At 49.2% G+C, this 14,284-nt stretch overlaps 1 protein-coding gene across 1 annotated transcript in view; it reads left to right on the plus strand.

Moving 5' to 3' along the window:
* The first annotated feature begins 12,964 nt into the window (after nt 1-12,964).
* The window catches only part of LOC116951226 (toll-like receptor 2), a 28,975-nt gene continuing 27,655 nt past the window's right edge, over nt 12,965-14,284 (plus strand). Inside the window, exon 1 of the mRNA XM_032969715.2 lies at nt 12,965-13,712. The gene's annotated coding sequence lies outside the window, so the exon portion shown is untranslated. The remainder of the gene's footprint in view (nt 13,713-14,284) is intronic.

Raw genomic sequence — 14,284 nt, forward strand, 5'->3', positions numbered from 1 at the left:
GTCATCATATATATGTCCTCCTCCTGAGCACTGAGTTGGCAAACGCCATTGTCTGCTCCATTGCCAGATCTAGACTGGGCTACTGTACTCCAATGGTCTCTCAATCTCTTCCCCAGCTTTGTCTATTCAAAAACAAAACAATTCAATCCGTCTCTGGCGCATTCAAAGCTCGGCACTCGACGCAACTCCTTCATCCATTCCTCGGAATGAATTCGACCTCACCTGCTTTCCGGATCGGAAAATTTCCTCCTCCACAAAAGTCGCTATCTTCTTACAAAGCACACGGGGTCTGGCTGGGTCATCTGGCGCATTTAGCTCACTCCGGTCTTGTATCATATGTTGCATATCGAAACCTCCGATCTGTCTCACGCTGGCACCCCCCTTTGTCAAGCTCATCTCTTGAGTCAGACAAGAGACATCATCACTTCGCTGTCACAGCTCCCAGTCATCTGAAATGCACTCCGCGATCACCATTGGTGTCGACCTTTATGCCCGTGTGTACTCTACATTGAACTTCTTTTACACTGTACGGAGCCAACCGTCCTAATTGGAGTATGGGTGAGTGTGTGGGTGAGTATGTGTAGTGACATTAAATGAGTTACTGTAGCGCGTGGCGCTGGGAGAGTGGTAGACAATGGAATTAGGGGTAGCAGCCCGTTCTACCAGTTGGACATGTGGGCCAAGCCCACACCCTTCTGGGGGATCCAGAAGGGTGCGTGGCCGAGGGCGGAACCTGGCCATGCTGGGGAGAATAAAAGGCGAGCTCTGACTTCCAGTCGGGGCCGGCTACCATCGGGAATGGAACTCATCATGCTGCTGTCGTCATGGTCTTCGCCTCTTCAAGCTGTGCGTCTGGAAGCATGTTGGCTGTCCCGACCCAGTATGGAGGTATCCCCTATGGCTATGAGAACCGGAATAAACAAGAGGGATAACGCCTCCTACTAGTGTCTCTGAATTAGTACACTACATTTGTGTAGTGTAATAGCGCCGGCTGGTGACCAGCAGCGGCAACTGTGGTGGACAACCAGTACACACGCTGGTGAGCATATTCACGGGTGTATCGGCAGCGCTGGAGGAACCGGGGCAAGGGTCATGGAGGACCCTATTTGGAAGTCTCTGGAACCTGCTAGTGGGTTCGAGAAGGGAGACTGGTAAAATAAAAGGGGTCAAGAGTGGGAGGTTGAGGCTGCTGGTTCGGGCATTGGATCGCCTCGTCATTGCTGTCGCCTCGTCGCCATTGTCGCTGCCGTCTTCGCTATATATTTTGCTGCTAGATAGTTGTTGGCTGTCTCCGTCAGCACCGTCGGTTTTCAATAAAAGGGGTCAAGAGTGGGAGGTTGAGGCTGCTGGTTCGGGCATTGGATCGCCTCGTCATTGCTGTCGCCTCGTCGCCATTGTCGCTGCCGTCTTCGCTATATATTTTGCTGCTAGATAGTTGTTGGCTGTCTCCGTCAGCACCGTCGGTGTTAGACGGCTAGTGTTGTATATAGGCTAGCGACTGTAGAGTGTGCAGGCGAGATAGTGTGTTCAATAAAGAAGGTGCATTTACAAACCTCGTCTCCGACTCACTGACACTACATATGTACGTTGAACTTCATTCGCACTGTACGTATCCAACCGTGCTACTCAGAGTATAATCGAGCATGTGGGTGAGTGACTATGTGAGTCGGTGAGTGACTATGTGAGTCATAGCCAATCGCTAGTCGGAGGTGCGGATGTTCTAATCTTGAGACTTTTCTCGCCCTTTAATGTATTCCCCCGTGCCTCTAAATGCCCTCTTTAAGTTCAGTTTTCGCACTGTACAAATGTAATAATGAATAAACGATCTGACCCTAAACAACATTGTTGAATCATCAAGGCTACGAACTCCTACGTGTTGAAAACTAAAAACACGCATACCTGTGAATTACGTGACAATTTCTGACAAGCGTTCATTTCTGGAATTTTATCAGCAGCATGGAAGCCGGTTTTCAATATAGGGTGGGTCTCGAATAGCATCACAAATGTATACTGCAGCTCCGTTCGTACAGGATCCATACCTGTCAACTCATACACGTTACACGTATTATTGTGCAGGTAAATTGAGTGTTCAGGTACATACGGTGTGCAGCCGTTTCAATACGGGCAAGAAAAATGTTTCGTCTATTTTTGTTGTAAAAAATGTTTTTTGGGTTAGATCGCGTTATTTATAAATGTGTCATAACCCTCCACCACCCGACACGGCCAAACAGTAAAAAAATGCGTCACGTTTACAAAGGACAAATAGTTCACTACTTTAGCCTACCGGTGTGTTGAAGAGTGAATCAACATCATTTAAAATTTGAGTACGCCGTTTCGCTGGTAATTACATCCAGCATTATCGGGCAATTCGCCAGAATGGTAAAGCCCTCACTTGCTCCCGGTCTTAAATAGAGCAGCTGGGTGACGTCATCATTTAACTCATTCAGGTGCAGTGATTTGAGGCGGAGGGGGGGGGGGTATTGAAATTATATAATCGATTGGTAATCAGTCAATGGTTATGATTAGTAATGAGTTGTAGATTAGTAATTCGTTTTAATGTGTGTTCTTGTGATTATATGCCCTCTTTGAGTTCAGCTGTCGCACTAGACACGAGGTTGCAAAAGTTCCAAAAGTAAACATTAGCTCTAACGAAGCAAACGCCTTAAGAGAGCTCCGTGTAAATAAAGATATCCAAATCCTGGCAGCTGATAAAGGCCGCACTACTGTAGTGATGTCACGAGCCGATTATGATAATAAAATTCGAAATTTACCAGAGGAAAGTATCTACATTAAAATTAAACGAGATCCAACTAATACTTCAGAATGTAAGACTACTGCAATAATTGCAAATTCATTAATCCCTAAGAATGAGCAATACCAAATTACGCCAAGGGCATCAAAACCACCTAGACTGTATGGGCTACCAAAGATTCATAAAATTGGCATACCATTACGACCCATAGTCAGTACAATTAGCTCTGCCACATATAAATTAGCAAAATATATAACTAAACAAGTACAGCACTACATCGTAGGACATCTTCATTCATAATAAATTCAGAACATCTTGTGAATGTGATTAAAGATATTCAACTTAATCCTAATGATATACTGGTACGTTTTGATGTGATTTCTCTATTCACTAAGGTTCCAGTGAACGAATCGCTTAAATTACTTGATACACTAGTAAAGAATGCAGGTTTGCCAAAATATATTCCGAAACTTGCTGACCATTGTTTAAATAACACTTACTTCTTATGGAGAGGGGAATTCTTTAAACAAAAGGAAGGAGCAGCAATGGGCTCTCCTTTATCTCCTGCTATAGCAAATCTGTACATGGAAAACTTTGAAATAAGAGCACTTGCCTCGAGCACATTAAAACCATCTTTTTGGTTTAGATATGTGGATGACACTTTGGTTGTCTGGCCACATGGTAAAGATACACTTAATGATTTTCTTAATCATCTCAATGCACAAAACCCGACCATCCAGTTCACCATGGAAATGGAGGTGAATAACACCTTCCCGTTCTTAGATATTTTGCTTGGACATGGCCTAAATGGTAAAATAACACACAGCGTTTACAGAAAGAAAACGCACAATGATGCCTATCTGAATGCAGATTCGCATCATCATCCAGCTCAGAAATCCTCTCTTATCAAGACGCTCATACATCGGGCTAAACAGTGTCAGATGGTGAAAGTCTAGTGAGAGAGATCAAACACGTTAAAGAAGCATTACGACAGAATGGCTACAATAATACTCATTAACAGAGCACTGAATGCCAAATCACGATCGCAAAGCAACACTGCTGAAAGCGATCAGATTTCGATTTAAAGCTTTCGTGACTGCAAGGATTAATCTTCTTTGGTTCTTTCAGTAAAGTCACGCAGAATGAGAATAAATCAATAAATTAATAAAATAAAATAACACAATAAAATTCTTACGACGTTTCGGCTACAACATAAGCTGCCTGTTCCTTTCACCTGAAGCGGGCCGCTTGTGTTGTGGCCGAAACGTCGTGAAAATTTAATTGTGTTATTTTATTTTATTAATTTATTTTTTTATTCTCATTCTGCTTGACTTTACCAAAAGAACCAAAGAAGAGTGATCAGATTGTTAATACAATTAAAATTCCATATATCTCAGGAGTAACTGACAAATTAGCCCGTGTTTTGCAAAAGCAAAACATAACAGTAAGATTTGGTACAGTACACAAAATTCAAAACCTAGTATCTTGCACTAAAGACGAATTACCTAAATTATCAACAGAAGGTGTATATCGGATTAACTGTTTTTGTGACAGATGGGACGTAACATCAGCATAAGACTAAAAGAACACCAAAGAAATATTAAATTATCTCAAATACAACTGTCGGCAGTGGCAGAACATGCTTGTCAACAAGGACACTCAATTGATTTCGATAACGTTGAAGTGTTGTGTAAAACTAATTATTACTGGCAAAGACTAATTAGATAATCCATTGAAATTGAGAGAAATAGAAATAACTTTAATCGCTCTGAAGCTACAGGCTTAGTGCGGCTTGGAAGCGTATTATTAAATAATACGTACAATTCCTTATAGGGGAAACACATACTAATTAACGGATTACTAACGTAGTATATAATCACAATAACACACATTACAACTAATTACTAATCTACAACTCATTACTAATCATAACCATTGACTGATTACCAATCGATTATATAATTACAATACCCCCCCCCCCCCCCGCCTCAAATCACTGCACCTGATTGAGTTAACTGATGACATCACCCTGTTGCTCTATTGCCTGATGAGGCTGGAGGTAATCACCAGCGGAACCCGTTCTTCCTGAGGTGCCACTGCGGCACACGTCGGCATCCCGTGGACTCTTCAGCCACCCCTGGGTTTGCGAGGGCCCCAGGCCGGGCGGCCTGGGGTGGCCTTGCTGCCGGAGGGTGGGGGAGCCACACGCGCTGCGGGGGAGGTGATCTCACCGCAACGAGCGAATGGAGACGGCAGGGATGGAGACGGAGACGCGGCGTATGCCACGGATCATGGAGGGTGCCCGTGGGGCCGAGAGTGACCGGAGGGACGGGACGGGCCCGTCTGGAGCGGGGGAGGTGATGGGGGAGGTGCAGCGAGGGAAGGGTGTGGAGATGGTGGATGGACCGGAGGGGACGGGGGGGGGCGCGACGAGGACGAGGGGAAGCGCCGGGAGACTGGGGAAGAAGTGCCCCCAAGCAGAGCACAGGGGAAGAAGCATGAGGGGTGCCAGCAAGCCAGGGGCCGCGGGAGGGACAGTGGAGGGAGAGGATAGCGGACGCTGGCCCGGTGGGAGCGGGGAGACCCAGAGAAGGAGTGGGGAGGTGGGCGCAGTGGAGCCGGGGCAGGCTTGACACCAACGCACGCCAGGAGGCACAACTGCGTCAGGGTGGAGTTCAAGCACGACGTGGAGGAGGTGACACTGGATAGAACGACCTTTGTGAGGTCGGTGATGCTTAGGATGCTGCGGGTGGAGGTGGTGGATCTTTACTGCTTGATTGCTCTGCCGGGGGGGAGAGCTTTTGACGTGAGCTTTAATTCGAACCTCCTGCTGCAGAATTTCCTCACTCGCTTCGAGGAGAGGGTGGGGGAGAAGCCCCTGACATCCATGAGGACGCGGCTGCTGTCGGACCTGGAAACGAAGGTTGTGACCGTCTTCCTGTACAACGAGGCACTACATGACCAGGACGTGGAGGTGTGGTTGAGACAGCACTGCGTGCTGTTATCCAACTGCAGGAGGGTGCATGACTCTGCGGGGATATGGACGGGGGCCAGGCAATGGAAGGTTCCCCTTGAAGACGTGGGGGGGGGGGGGGCTCTGAAGCATATCCTGAGCGCCTTGAACATCGGGGGAAACAAGGGGTACGTGGTATACACGGGCCAGCCTAAACTGTGTAGGAGGTGTGGGGGAAGGGGGCACCTGGCGCCAGCATGCGAGGCACGCATCTGTTCCAGGTGCAAGGCGCCGGATCACACGTTGGAGGAGTGCGGGGAGCCGGTCCAATGCAACCTCTGTGGTAGCAGAGGGCACCTTTATAGGTCCTGCCCGGAATCATATGCCAACAGGGTGCGGGCGTATCAGAGTGGACAGGTAGGGGAGGTGGTGGAGGAGGCGGCCGGACAGGGATCGGGCCGGGAGCTTGGTGGGGAGGAAGAAGGAGAGGCGGCGGAACCACGACCCCCTGGGGGGGGGTGAGGGAGGGGGACCTGTGGGGAGAGAAGCAACACCACCACTGGACTGGGAGAGGGGGGAGGAGGGGAGGGAAGACGGGGGAGATGACCCAGGAACCCCCGTGGGGGACTGGGCGGAGGAAATGGGCGAGGAGGCGGGCGAGAGGGAGCAACGGGTGGAGGAAGGAGCTGAAGGGGCATGGGAGGAAACAGTTGGGAGGAAGAGGAAATTGGACAGAGCCCTACAGGGGGCTGGCCCCCAGCATGACAAGGGCCCTTCAGGCTCCTCGCCGGACACGGAGGAGTCTGGGTGGAGGAGGGCGGAAGGGGGGGGGGCGGTTGAATCGGGGGAAACCCCGGAGGTCGAAGGGAAGGAAGAAAGTGAGAGGGAAGGTGGACAAGGGCGGATGCGGGGAGCGTGCAGCGGAATCGGAAACGGAATAAAGTACATTTTGATTTAAAGCGTTCGTGACTGCAGTAATTCATATTCTTAGCTCTTTCGGTAAAGTCACGTTGAAGGGAAACAATAAAATAATAAAATATATATAAAACAATGAAAAATTCTCACGACGTTTCGACCATAACACAAACGGTCGTCATCAGGTGTGTCGGTTTGCATTAATTAATTTATTTTTAGCCGCTTTATTTATTTATAAAAACGTTAGCGCCACGCGCAGCGATTTGGCAGTTTATTTAGAAGGACGAGTCCATCTATGTTCTGAAAAGAGGAGGGGGGAGACGAAAATTTAATGTATGCTGTCTGAAAGCCACTAAGCATGAACAATCAATTAAGACCTGAAATGGTTTATCAAATCTTTCCAATGATTGCTAAGCCAGCATCCATCTTCTCGGTTGAAATTGTCTCTGTTTGTATATGTGGATAGCCTCATGAACGAATCTCTCATGGTAGCCAGATGTCTTGCAGATAACCTCTGTCTTGGAGAAGTCAATGTCATGTGAGCCTACTGAATTATAACAATGATCTGCCACGGCCGAGGTGTTGGTCCTACCATGTTTAAGGTCTGCTTTGTGTTCACGAATGCGGTCCGAGACATGGCGTTTGGTTTCTCCAATGTAACTACTACCACAGAACTTAGTTTGTAGACACCAGGGTACTGTATGTCCGGAATCGCATCTTTTACAGACGGAACCAGATCACGGATTTTATGTAATGTGTTGAAACGGACCTGGATCTTGTGTTTATTCAAGATTTTGGAAATATTTTTTGTGATCCCCGCAATGTAGGGTAAAGTGATGGTTTTGAAAGGCTCCTCAAGAGGGTCCTTCTTCATGGTTTGAGTGATAGCTTTGTGGATTGTATAGTCGGAGTAACCATTAGCCTTAAGAGCTTGGTGTACGTGCTTGAGTTCACTGCCTATGTGTTCCTGGTCAGATATGCATTGGGCTCTATGATACAGAGTCTTGATGAGAGAATTCTTCTGTGATGTATGTTGGTGAGAATCCGGTTTCAGATAAGCATCCGTATGGGTAGCTTTCCTGTAGACAGAGTGGCTCATTGAACCATCAGGTCTCTTTTTAATTAGGACATCCAAAAAAGGTAGCTTGTCATCTTTTTCGATTTCCATGGTAAATCACTCCGGCATGGACCTCTCGGTGGCGTCTATAAACGTGAGAGGAATGAAGGGGAAGGGAAGGAGAGGGGCAATCATGCAACTGTTAGAGGCCACCAGAAGAGACGTGACTTTCCTTCAAGAGTGCCACCTACCGTACACCCTGGGTTCGGAAGACCTGCTGGAAGATTGGGACGGCCACTACTTATGGTCGGGTAGCAATGGGAACCGGTGTACTGGGGTAGTTACCCTCCTACGTAGGAGGGAAATGAGGGTGTAAGGGACCCAAGAAGTGATCCCAGGCCGACTTCTTTGTGTGGACGTATCCTACCAAGACGTGGAGTTGCGGCTGGTGAACGTGTACGCCCCGGTACAATGCATGTAAAGGGTAGAGGTGTGGGAGAGCTTGGCGACCCTACTTGCCACCAGGCGACAAGTCATCGTAGGGGGTGATTTCAACTGCCCGCTATACTTGGCGGACCTGGTGTCGGCAAACGGGAGGAGGAAATTGGACTCTTCCTCCGGAAAGCTGAGAGAGCTGATGGAGGACTTGGCATGGTAGACGCTTTCAGGAGGGTGCATGGTGCAAGGCCCGGGTATACGTGGTCGGACAAGAGCTGGGGAATGCAGTCGCGGATAGATTTTATCTTCGCCTCTGCCAAAGTAGAAGTGGAAAGTGCGGGGATGGAGCCATTCCCCCTCTCGGACCACAAAATGGTCGTGGCAGGGCTCGCGATCCCAGGTGGGGCGAGGAGAGGGAAAGGGGTATGGAAAATGAATGTGGGTCTGTTGGAGGACCAGAAAGTGGTGGGGGACTTCGTACAAAAATACAAAAGCTGGAGGACCTTGCAGGACTGGTTCCCCACGAGGGTGGAATGGTGGGGCCAGATAAAGGGCAGGATAAAAACGCTCTTCCAGCACCATAGTAGGAGGAGGGGAGTGGGTAGGGAATTGAAGCAGTGGAACGCCAGTATGGAGAAAATGTACAGGCTGCTAGAGCTAGGGTTCCCGATGGGGGAAGGATAGAGGAGTTGAAAGGGAGGATAGCCTCAGTATTGGAAAGAAGGGCTAGGCAGTTATTGTACAGGGTGAGGGTCAGGGCAACGGAGGAAGGGGAGAGGTGCACGAGGTTTTTCTTCAAAGCAGGTAGGGAGGGAGATAACGCAATGAGGGAATTGGTAAGCCCTACCAGAAGTAGGCAGACGACGACGGTAGGGATGATGAGCGTAGCGGAGGATTTCTATAGGGAGTTGTACGGGAGGAAGGGGACAGATGGGGAGAAGCGGGAGGAGCTGCTGGGGGCATTGGGGAAGAGGATTGGGAACCCGGAGGTGCGGGGGGAAAAGATTCGGCAGGGAGAAGTGGAAGAGGCGGTAAAGGGGTTGAACAGGAATAGAACCCCAGGCCCGGATGGTATCCCAGCAGATTTCTACGTCAAGTTCTGGGAGCTCCTGAAAGAAGACATGCTGCAAATTTGTAGGAAAACTTTAGAGGAGGGCCGGGTGCCAGATGATATATTTATAAAGGGAAGGGGGATCGCAAGGACTTGGTAAGCTGGCGGCCGATAACTCTCCTAAACGCGGATTACAAGATTTTGGCAAGGATAGTCGCGGCGCGATTAGGGAAGGTGGTGGGGGAGGTGGTAGGGCCGGATCAGACGTGCGCGGTCCCGGGAAGGAGGATCGCAGACTCCCTGATGGTGCTGAGGGAGGCAATAGAAGGGGAAAGAGAGAGGGGGTGCCCGCTGGGGATTCTGAGCTTGGATTTGGACAAGGCTTTTGACCGTCTTTCACATGAATATATGCTGGCGGTGATGACGAGGATGGAAATGAGTGGGTCCCTGGTGGAGTGGGTGGCACGGCTCTATGGTAGACTCAGGGCTAGACTTTTGATAAACGGGGAACGTTCGGGGGTAATTCAAGTAGGGTCCGGGGTACGGCAGGGATGCCCGATGCCCCCGGTCTTATTCGTTATGAGTATGGAGCCTCTAGCGCAGGTAATAAGAGATGAACAAAGGATTAGGGGGGTGACAATACCGAGAAACTAGGAGCAAGGAAAAGTGACCTTGTATATGGACGATGTGGCCGTGCTGTGCAGGGACGTTGCGTCGGTGTGGAGAGCAATGGAGGCTACAGGGCGGTTCTGTGCGGCCTCCGGCTTGAAGGTCAACGCGAGAAAGAGCGAACTGATGGCCTTTGGGGACTCGAGGTTGTTCGAGGGTCGGCCGCCGGAACTGAGGCTGCAGACGGAAGAGATAACGGTGCTAGGGGTGACCTTCTGTAGGGATAGGTCGGGGGAACATAACTGGGAGAAGAGGATAAGGAAGGTGAAGGGTCGTCTGGGTAAGTGGGCAGGGAGGCGGCTCACGATGGCGGGCAGGATCATGGTGGTGAAGGTGGAGATGCTGCCAACTTTAAGCTACCTGGCGCAGGTATTCCCATCTGGTAAGAGGGAGGTCAAGGCTTTGACATCGGCGCTTTTCGGGTTTATCTGGGGGGGAGGGATGGAGAGGGTGAGGAGGGCCATACTGTATATGCAGGTTGGGAACGGGGGGAGGGGCGCCCCAAATGTGGAGTACACCCTGAACTCGACCTTTGTATGTAACGTGCTGAGACTGTTCTTCTCCGCAGAGCCGTGGGGCAAGGCGGCGTGTTACATGAGGTATCGCCTGACGTGGCGCCTGCGGGGCCTCGGGATGACCCAGGCAGAGAAGAGCATACCCTTGGACTGGCCGGGGGGCTGGATCAGTGACGTGGTGGTGGACTACATTGGGCAGCACGGCCTGAACCGGTGGGGGGGCCGGTGGACCCCCAGAGAGGTGCGGGCCGAGGCGGAGAAAGGGGAGGCCTGTGATGAGGTGCCAGGTGCGAGGAGGGAGGTGCACCAGCAAATTTGGAGAAACATGTCGTCGGCGGCACTCACAAAGGAACAGAGGGATTTGTCATGGCTGGCGGTCCGGGACAAACTGGGGACGAGGGGTATTATGTACACCCGCCAAATGGCACACACCCCCAAGTGCCCGAGGGGCTGCAACGGGGACGAAAGCGCAGTACACGTGATGGTGGCATGCCCCTTTGCCCAGGAGGTGTGGAGGCGGAGCAAGCCGTTGTTGGCCCAGTTCACACTGTCGAGGGTGACAACATGGGACGTTATGTGGGGGGAACTGCGGGGTGTGGGAAGGGAGGACAGGGCCTGGGCGTGGGCCATAATAGGAGCAACAAAGGAGGCCTTGTGGAAGGCGCGCAAGAAGGAGCTGGAGGGGTCCCAGATGTCCCCATTGGAAGCATGCTACATGGCAAGGAGGTTGTTGGAGAGGGTGGTGGAGGTGGACCGGGTGAGGCTGGGACACGAAGTCACAAGGGAAAAGTGGAAGTGGCCGCTACCCAGGGTGGGTTAGGGCGGCCAGGGATGGGGGGGGGCGGGCCTTTACTGGCGCCCGGGGGGAGAGGGCGCGCGTGGCTAGAGGGGAGGCAGCCCTTCCATGCACAGATGTGGCGAGTGCTGTGTCGGGGGCGACTCCGGTCCTGCGGATGGGTCGGTGACCGAGTGGGGCCTTCGCGGTGCGAGGGAGGGGGCGGCCCCTCGATCTTTGCTTTGTTTTGTTTCTCCGCTGTGACACTGAATAAAATTTAAAAAATCGTAATTACCAGCGAAACGTCGTACTCAAATTTAAAACGATGTTGATTCACTCTTCAACACACCGGTGGGCTAAAGTAGTGACCTATTTGTCCTTTGTAAACGTGACACATTTTTTACTGTTTGGCCGTGTCGGGTGGTGGAGGGTTACGACACATTTATAAATAACGCGAACTAACCCAACAACCTTTATTATGAATAATATTGGTCGCGAAAGCCTACGTGTTAAACTATTTTTTTGTGTTTCTCCCTTGTGATGGGACTTTGTAGGATGAACGATGAGATTTATAAGGGCACGGGGTGACCAATAAGGTCTGAATTGGTCTGCAATAAGGTGGGCACTAAGGGGTTGACAGGTATGTGGATCAATCTTACGAGTTATACTGCCTCTCCAATACAGATGGATGGGCGGACGGACTCGGCTAATGCATTAATGCTGTCAGCCTCAGTTGGAAAGTGTTAAAATTGTATAAAATGTGATATAATTCATAATAGAGGGGTTTTTGGGTTAGATCGCATAAATATAAACGTGTATTGTTAAACCCGCCACCACCCGCCACAGCCAATTAGTAAGGTTTGTCAAGTAAAGAAAACATGCCAGCTCATTACTAGTACAGCACACCGGTGTGTTGGAGAGTAAATCCACAACATTTACAATTCGAGTACGAATTTTCTGTCACCTGATGATGCTGGTGGTAATTACTGGCAAAACGTCATGCTCGAATTTAAATGTGGTGGGTTTCACTCTCCAACACATCGGTGTGCTGTACTAGTGCCGAATTGGCATGTTCTGTTCACGTGACAAACCTTACTAATTGGCTGTGTCGGGTGGTGGTGGGTTTAATGACACAAAATTTATATATTTACGCGATCTAACCCCAAAAAAACCTCTATTATGGATAATATTGGTCGCGAAAGCCTACTGCGTGTTAAACTGCTATAGAGTTATCCAATTATCTTAAGATTGAGTATACATGTACTCCGTAGAGTTACATTGTGACTCCAAATGTATGCAGCCTTAATCTCTTTTATAATAATTCGCTTGATCGTCTCTCTGTGACGTAGAGGGTAGACGTCACGCGAGATTGGGGTGAAGTGGTGAGGAGAGGGGGTGATGATGGGATGGTGAAGTGGAATTATCAGTCTCTGGACAGATTCGCCATCCCTTTACCGCGCGAAGTTCCGCGGATTCCTGCTAGTCTTGTTCTAATCTGATTTGAAATTATCTTATCTTATAATACAGCACTAAAAAAACATACACACGCCCAAAGGGGGGTCTGTGAAACATTACTACTAGCCTTGTAATGATAACATTTAAATATAATTAGCTTAGAATGCAGCAGTTATATAACATACACACACACAAAAGGGATGTGTGACAATATACTGTATTCCTGCTAGTCTTGTTATACCTGAATATAATTGAAGAACTCTTAGTTTCGGGGGCGTCCATAAATGACGTCACGCACCTGGGGGGGGGGGGGGGTCAGACATTTGTGACGATGTGTGACGAGGGGGAGGGGGGTTGATAAAATGTACGTCACATAAAAATGCGCAACTTGAAATAAATATAGACAACACGTTCTACTTAATTAAATATACTTTTTGATAAATGTTTTCTCCTACAGCATCAGAGTGCAGCGCCACATTAAATACGCACTACAATGACAATAGTTTAAAGCGATTTGAAGCATGTTTTATTTTAAAGAAAATATGGTTAGGGGGGGCAGAGCGTCATATTTGCTGGGGGGTCTGATTTTTTGTGACGCCGTGTGACGAGGGGGGAGGGGGTCAAAAATCGCGTGACGTCATTTATGGACGGCTACCTTAGAATACAGCACTGTAAAACGTACAACACACACAAAAGGGTGTGCGAAATATATTACTGCTCGCCTTGTAATCATGATTTAAATGCCCTTGACTTAGAATACAGCACTCATAAAACGTACACACACGCAAAAGGGACGTGACAATAAATGTATTGCTCGCCTTGTGAAGCTCGAATATCATTTCACTGCTCTTAGTTTAGAATACAGCATTCCAAAACGCACAATGCATGCAACAGGGTGTGTGTGAAAATAACTTTAATATTTCCTTCTGCCGCGCAACGCCTGTCCAGTTTTGCACAGGGACTTAAACACAGATGGCGGTGTTGCGGAAACACCACAACCTCCCTCTCCCAACCTCCACCCTCCACACCCCCATCATCATCCTCGAAGTTGTCATTCACTTCTCCTTCGACATTTAAGTTCCGTCTCGAAGTAGTCGTTGTTATCCGCCGTCGCCGCTGCTGTTTGTACAAGGTAAGCGCATTCTTGATTAAGCAGGGTCACGCCGAAGTGGCTATGAAGAGCGAGGTTTTTTTTGGGACTTGCCAATGTTTGCCCGCGTTCAACAGCGGTTGGGTTGCCACCTCTATTGGAAGTAACTACGAATCGGGACATAGCGTGTGAATAACGTAATCTCAGAATTCCGACAAAAAAGGGGGGTGGGGTGGTAGGACTACTGCGTGTCAATGCATCGTCTCGAGCTAAGTGCATTGCCATGCAATGCAACTGCGATTAACTCAAACTTGTAACGTGCCGGAAACACAGATGTGCCGGTGACGACCACCTTAAAGAGGGGGCATCCCTTGGAAAGCCAGCACAGGTGACAACCCTTGAACCTGGTGAGTTTAAATATTTGTGTTGACATTCGCCCCCAACCACCACCATTATCTCTACTGGGGCGAGCGATCACCGCCGCAATAGATGCTGGGTTTTTCATTTATTTCTGGCACCCTACATCTTCTTTCGTATGTGCACGTAGGCAACACTTTTGTCGTGATAGACGTCGTCATAGTTGAACGTTAAGGTCCTTCAACCAATCGGCGGCG

The sequence above is a fragment of the Petromyzon marinus genome, chromosome 42 (genome assembly GCF_048934315.1).
Source record: "Petromyzon marinus isolate PM22_M1 ecotype Great Lakes invasive population chromosome 42, UKy_Petmar_22M1.pri1.0, whole genome shotgun sequence".
Classification (NCBI taxonomy): Eukaryota; Metazoa; Chordata; class Hyperoartia; order Petromyzontiformes; family Petromyzontidae; genus Petromyzon; species Petromyzon marinus.